Source organism: Tupaia chinensis, unplaced genomic scaffold, assembly GCF_000334495.1.
Source record: "Tupaia chinensis unplaced genomic scaffold, TupChi_1.0 Scaffold150006_1, whole genome shotgun sequence".
In the NCBI taxonomy this organism is placed as follows: Eukaryota; Metazoa; Chordata; class Mammalia; order Scandentia; family Tupaiidae; genus Tupaia; species Tupaia belangeri.
The window spans coordinates 3825607-3833389 of record NW_006209847.1 but is presented as its reverse complement, the minus strand read 5'-3'; positions in this window follow the sequence as shown (position 1 = coordinate 3833389).

Sequence of the window (7783 nt, the reverse complement as noted above, 5' to 3'; positions counted from 1 at the left end):
GGTAATCTTCAAACATTGTGGACAAAAACTAAATCCGGGTATTGAGAGAGAGAAAGTCTATCTGATCCCTCCCCATAATGTTTATCATGATTGCTTTGATCTAACTGCATTGAACTACTTGCTGTACTACATAGGGTGTGGATCTTGCTGATTGCTTGCCATTGGTGCATCCCGTAAGTTGAATAAACTTATGTCTTTCTTTGCTTGACCTCTTTGGAGTAGGTAAATATTACATGTAAGCCCTCTCAAATTTGGAGCTCCTGAAGTATGGTAGAATATAATGATAATATGTGTTTGTGTAGGAGGTTGTATTATTGACAGAATTATATACAAAAAAATCATTACTCATCTGGGGAGAAAGTGGAATCCTTACCCTTTTACACCAAAATAAATCTGAGAGCTATGAAATATTTAATCCTAAAAATGAAAGCATTAACATAGTAAAGGAAATCATGGAGTTTTTGTTTTGTTTGTTTATAATCTTGGAGTGGGGTAGAGATCTCTAAACAAGACATAAGGGAAAATATTAATAAATTTGCCTATATAACACACTTGAGCGAAAAAAATTACCACAGGGATTGGCAGGTGGCGTAGTGGTTAAGGGTGTTGGACTCCCACATGACCAACCACAGTTTAAGTCCCAAATCTGGTGGCTTGCTTTCTCACTTTCCTCCTCTCTCTCACTCTGTCCCTCTCTGGTCAAATTAAAATAAATAAATAAATAAAATTCAATAAAATAATTCTTTTTAAAAAAAATGACCACAAACAAACTTTGAGAGAAAAATGACAAACTGAAAAAATACTTGCAACATGTAAGACAGATAAAGGTATATTTTTCTTAAGAACTCTAAAAAATATAAGAAAAAATGATCAACTACTACAAATAGACAAAAATCATAATTACATAGTTGACAGAAAAAGTGAAAATGTCTTTTAAATATGTGAAAGCATACTCAACCTTATTCATACTGAGTTAAATGCAAATTAGAACAACAAGATATTTTTCATGACCAAGTTTGTAAAGGTCAAAGAGTTGCTAAAACTCTGTGTGGTTTTCTGGGCACAACCTGTCCAGTCCAGCCGAGCATGCATTAGAATTCCATGCCTGAGGCTCTCATGATGGAGTTGCACGTTGGTGGCTTTACTTGTCTGGGGTCTTGGGATGGCCTTACCTCCCATGGCTCCAATGGGAATTGCCCTGGTGAGGTCTCTCTGCAGTGGCCTCACTACTGTAGGGACTCTGAGGCATCCTTTGACATCTAGGTGGAGGCAGCAATGCCCCTGAAGCTTGTGCACTCAACAGGTCAGTGAAGATGGCACTATATGGATCTCACCAATTTACCACCTGTGCTCTTCAGAAAGGCCGCCACCGAGGTCCACACTTAAGCCACAGTTGATATGACCAAGGAACATTGTGCAGGAGTGTGGGAAATGGAGCCTTAAATTGTTCTTCCTTCAAGGTCCTGGCATCTCAACCTGTGCATTTCTTGCTGCAGGTGAAAGAGGATGAGGACAGAGATGAGAACTATTTGCACTACAGTCTCTGGAACAAAGCTAGGAGTCCCTGGCACCCTGTACTATTTCCTGAACAGTGAGGGCTTAAGCTGCTGCCTAGCTCTTCTGGGCCTATAATGAGTGGGACAGCCCTGAAAATGACCAAAATGCCTTCAGGGTCATTCTTCCATTGTGTTGATGGATAACATCTGGCTTCTTCCTTGCTTTTGAAATAATCTTTTTCTTTATTCATGAAAGTATGTGTGCATGACCATATGTGTGAGAGAGAGATAGAGAACCACTCTCCATGGAGTCTGATCATGCCACGATCCTTATTCTCCAGTCCTCCAACCCATTGGATCTTGGGTGTCGGCGTCTGTCCCGGGGCTTGAGTCTAGCTGAATCATGATCAGAGGGCTGCTGGTAAGGAAGAGAAAGAGGACCAGAAAGAGAAAGCCCTCCATCTTGAGAAAACTGGGGAACTGGAAAGAAACTGGAAAGAATGAGACAAAGAGGTAGAGTAGAAATGAACACAGGCGGCCAGAGCCTAGGTAGCCCAGGCAACTTGTGTTGTACTTGAGCCGCTGCTTGAGCCCCCCAAAGAAACTGGGCCTCTTTATTTATAGTACAAGGAGACATTACACATGTATGTTTCATGACAATTCATAGATTGGTTGCCAGGTTACAGACAATGAGAAGCAGTTAACAAATCTATAAGGGCTTAGTCATACTGGGCCAGGTGTATCCCTTGGTGATAATCCCATCAAGAGAAAGTCTTATCTTCTTTTCTAATGCAGAAGAACCTAGCTGTGGGTGTGGGGAAGAAGTTAAAGACCTCCATAAGGAGGGAACCAGCAGTTAGCATAATGGCTATGTCGCTGGACTCCCATGTAGTCGACCACGGTTCGCATCCTGTACCCGGTGACTTAAAATTCACGCTGGGCGCGTGTGCGTGCGTGCCCAAGATCCTGAGAGGAGAATGGAGGAGAAGGGATTGCGGCGTGACCATCCTCCCTGGGGGGTGATTTCTCGCTTTCTGTCTCTATGTCTCTCTCTGTCTGTCTGGTGAACACACGTGCTGTATAGCGAAAAAAACCTCTCCAAAAAAAGAAAAAAAAAAAAAAGACCTCCATAAGAAATGCACCACCACACCCAGAGAAGGCCAAAGAACCTTTCAGATACAGAGCAGGGATTGGACTTGCTAATTGGGGTCAAGTTGTATCTTGAAGTCCATCAGCTATGTCTGTTGGCACTCCTCTAGCAATTTCTGCCCTTGCTCTATCTGCTACAAGGTTCTACCAGACCCCAAAAGGACAGGTGGTGTTTTGCTCAGAGCATGTCCCCACACCTCAGATTCTCTCTCTTAAACGTGTCCCCACACTTGGGTACTTGCAAATGTGCTTAGCATGTTTCAGGCTGGCTGGGCTGGGCATTTGAATCATTGTCACCATGTCAGATCCAGCTTCTCCTGAGCACTGTGCTACACTAAACCACAGAGCTGGCTCAGCATTGGGCTTCTTTCTACCCATACTTATATCCTTGTCAAGTATCACTTGACCCCACCCCTTTGGTGCCTTCATTATTTACAACATGGCCAGACAGAATTTTCCAGATCTTTCTCTTCTTCTTCTTTTTTTTTGTCAGTAGTTAAAAAGTAGAAACAACCCAAATTCTGATAAATGGATAAAGCCTGAGAATGCTTCCTTTTTTATTATACATTCCATCCTTTTTATTATTGCCAGAGGGCACATGTGCTCACCAGACAGAGAAAGAAAGAGAAAGAATCCCCTAAATAATTATTTACTTAGTTAATGCCATTTATTATTATTATGTTTGAATTTGACAAGAGAGAAAGGGAAGGAGAGAAAGCAAGCCACCAAGTCTGGGACTCAAACCTCAGTCAGCTATGTGGGAATCCAGCACCTTTAACCACCATGCCACCAGCTGGCCCCATCATGCCACAATTCTTTTTCTTCCATTTTTCCATCCTGTCAGGATTTTAGGCACACATGTACATGCATCCAGCATGTTTTCCAAGCCACTGGAGCCCAGATTCAAACTATAGTCAGCCATAAAATCTGGCTTTCTAGGCATAGAACTTATACCATTGGGTCAGAGTTATAAGTTCCGCCTCTAATTCATTCCTCTCTTCTTGCATTTTATTGTAAGTCATCAAGAGAAGTCATGTCACACCCTTGACATTTTGCTTAGATATTTTTCCCACCAAATATCCTAGCTGATCATTCTTAAGTTCCTCTTTTCACAAAATGCCAGGACATGAGCATAATCTAGTCAAGTTTTTTTTTTTTTTTTTGTTTGAGAGGTTTTTGCTATAGGGCACGTGTGCTTGCCAGACAAACAGAGACGGAGAGACAGAAAGTGAGAAATCACCCCCCAGGGAAGATGGCCATGCCACAATCCCTTCTCCTCCATTCTCCTCTCGGGATCTTGGGCATGCACACACACGCGCCTGGCGTGAGTTTTAAGCCACCAGGTCCAGAATACGAACCGCGGTTGACTACAGGGGAGTCCAGCGACATAGCCATTATGCTAACTGCTGGTCCTTCGCCAAGTTTTTTTGAACTTTAGGCTTTTCCTCCCTTTCCTAAAACAAGTTCTTCATTTCTTTTTCTTTTCTTCTTTTTTTTCCCTCCGTAGGGATCACGTGCTTGCCAAAAGAGACAGAGAGAGAGGGGGAAAGTGAGAAATTACTCCTGAGGGGGTATGGCCATGCCACAATCCCTTCTCCTCCATTTTCCTCCCGGGATCTTGAGCAAGCATGCACACACACCTGGTGTGAGTTTCAAGTCACTGGATCTGGGATTTGAACCACGGTCAACCATATGGGAGTCCAGCAAGGTAACCACCATGCCATCTGGTGGCCTCAACATGTTCTTCATTTCTGTCTGAGACTTTATCAGAATGGCCATTACTGTCCACATTTTTTTTTTTATAGACCACAGGTTAGTTTATTTTTAACACACACACACACACACACACACACACACACACACACGCATGCATCTGGTGTGAGTTTAAGCCCTTGGGTCCGGGACTCAAACCATAGCTGACTAAATGGGAGTCCAGGACAGCCATTACACCAACACTAGTCATGAGAAGCCATTTCTTTTTTTTTAAGAGACAGACTTTTCTATAGGGTGCATGCACTTGCTGGAGAGACAGAGTGATAGAGAGAAAGTGAGAAATCACTACCCAGGGGGATGGCCATGCTGGAATCCCTTCTCCTCTATTCTCCTATAGGGATCTTGGACACACGCACATGCACATACAAACAAGCCTGGAGTGAGTTTCAAGTCACCAGGTCCAGGATTCAAACTGTGGTGGACTACATGGAAGTCCAATGACATAACCATTATACCATCTGCTGGTCCCAGAAAGCCATGTGGTTTTTGCCAGCTACATAATGAAATGGCTTTCAAGTTTACTTTTAACATATCTTTTTCTTTTTTTAAAAGAATTATTTTCTTTAACTTTTATTTATTTATTTATTTATTTATTTATTTATTTATTTATTTATTTTAAATATGACTAGAGAGGGACAGAACAAGAGAGAGAGAGAGGGACCAAATGAGAGAGAGAAAGAGGCAGAAAGCAAGCCGCCAGGTCCGGGACTTAAACCACAATTGACCATGTGGGAGTCCAGCAGTCTTAACTACCATGCCACCTGCCAGCCTCCACATTTTTTAAAAAAAGAATTACTTATTTAGTTTTATTTATTATTATTATTATTATTATTTTTAATTTGACCAAAGAGAGAGAGGGAAAGGGAAAGTGAGAAAGCTGCTTAGGTCTGGGACTCAAACCATGGTCCAGCACCTTAGACACCACATCACCTGCTGGCCCCTACTGTCCATATTTCTACCAACATTCTGAACATGACCACTTAGATAATCTCTAGGAAGACTGAGGGTTTCTCTATAGCTCTCCTTTTCTTCTTTTTTTTTGGGGGGGGGGAGAGGCTTTTTTCGCTATAGGGCGCGTGTGCTCACCAGACAGACAGAGACAGAGAGGCAGAAAGTGAGAAATCACTCCCCAGGGGGGATGGCCACGCCGTAATCCCTTCTCCTCCATTCTCCTCTCGGGATCTTGGGCACACATACACATGCGCCCGGCGTGAGTTTTCAGCCATTAGGTCTGGGACACGAACTGAGGTTGACTATGTGGGAGTCCAGTGACTTGGCTATTACACTAACTGCTGGTCCCTCTCCTCTTCTTCTGAACCCTCACAGGAGTCATCACTAATGTTCCATCCACAGCAATATAGGCTTTTTACAATATGCATCTCCAAACTTGTTTAGCCTCTACCTGTTAGGCATCCCAAAACAGGGTCTTCATGTGGCAATCCAACCCCAGTCTTAGTCAGCCTGGGTTGTGGGCATGTGTGCATGTGCACCATCTGCTCAGGGAGGTCCCAGAACATGAGTTCAGGACTTTTTCCATGTGGGTCCCATTGCATTATCATTGTGTAACTATCTGGCCCCTGCACCCTACTTTTTGATACAAATTTCTGTCTTAATCTGTTCCTATTGTTATAGCAAAATACCTTAAACCGAGTAATTTATAAACAGAAATGTATTGCTCACAATTCTGGAGGCTGGAAAGCCCAAGATCAGCGAGCTGGCAGATTCAGAGAGAGCCCACTCCCATACACAGCACTTTACAGCTGTTCCCTCACATAGTGGAAGGAGCAAACAGAGTCTCTCAAGCCTCTTTTATAAAGACACTTATTTCCTTCATGAGGCTGAAGCCCCCATGATCTAAGAACTTCTCAAAGGCCCCACTTAATACCATCCCCTTTGGTGAGGGCTTTTAACATATGAGCTTTGGAGGGACACCAGGTTAATCTATATTTATTGATAATGAATGATATATAAGACCATTAACCAAAACCAACAAGGTATAGAATAGCATATGTGTTATAGCTTGCCCTTTTGTGAGTTTTAGCCTCTGGGTTTGACCAAAATCTGGAAATGGGGTATTGCCATAAAAAAAAAAAAATTGTAGAGAGGGATTAGTAGATGGTGTAGTGGTTATGTCACTGGACTCCCATGTAGTCACCATGTGGTTTGAATCCTGGACCCGGAAGCTTAAAACTTATACCAGGCACATGTGCATGTGTGCCCAAAATCCAGAGAGGAGAATGGAGGAGAAGGGATTATGGCATGGCCATCCCTCCTGGGGGATGATTTCTTTTTTTTTTTTTAAAGGTAGGGAACCCAGACTTTTCAAGGAATAAATTTAGACATTTAAGAAAGTATAAGTGACGTGATAAATGTCACATATTTAAACTGCATAATTTAATTTGATAAGCTTTGACACTCATATAAGCCCATGGAACCATCTTTACAGTTATGATAATGAACTAATCCATCACCCTCATATTTACCTTGTGCTCTTTAATAATTCTCTGCAACTTCCAGGCAACCATTGATATACTTTCTATAACAGTAGGTTATTTATTTTTTTTTTGAGAGATTTTTGCTATATTGTGCATGCACTTGCTGAAGAGACAAAGAGACAGAAAGTAAAAAATCACCCCCCATTGGGGATGGTCACACTGTAATCCATTTTCTTGGGATTTAGGGCATATACACACACACACACACACACACACACACTCAGCATGAATTTCAAGCCTCCAGGTACAGGGCTCAAACCACGGTCAGCCATGTGGGAGTCCAGTGACATAGCCATTACACTATTTGCTGATCCCAACAATAGTTTATTAATAGTTTTCATTTCCTAGACTTTATATGATTAAATCATGAAGTGTTTACTCTCTTTTTCCTTGATGCGCTCATGCAGCATGATACTTTGAGATCAGTGGTGCTTAGATGTGTAGTTCCTCCTCTTTTTTTCCTTTTAAAAGAATTGTTTAATTCAACTTTATTTATTTATTTATTTTTAATTTGATCAGAGAGGGACAGAGAGAGAGAAGATGAGAAAGCAAGCTGCCAGGTCCGGGACTTGAACCACAATTGACCATGTGGGAGTTCAGCGTATCAACCACCATGCCACTTTCTGGCCCCCTATTTTTTTTTAGAGAGATTTTTGCTATAGAGCACCTGCACTGCCAGAGAGACAGAGACAGAGAGACAGAAAGCAAGAAATCGCTTCCCAGGGGTGATGGCCACACCTCAATCCCTTCCCCTCCATTCTCCTCTCAGAATATTGGGCACCCATGTACATGTGCCTGGTGTGAGGTTTTTTTTTTAAATTATTTTATTTAACTTTATTTATTTATCTATTTTAATTTGACCAGAAATGG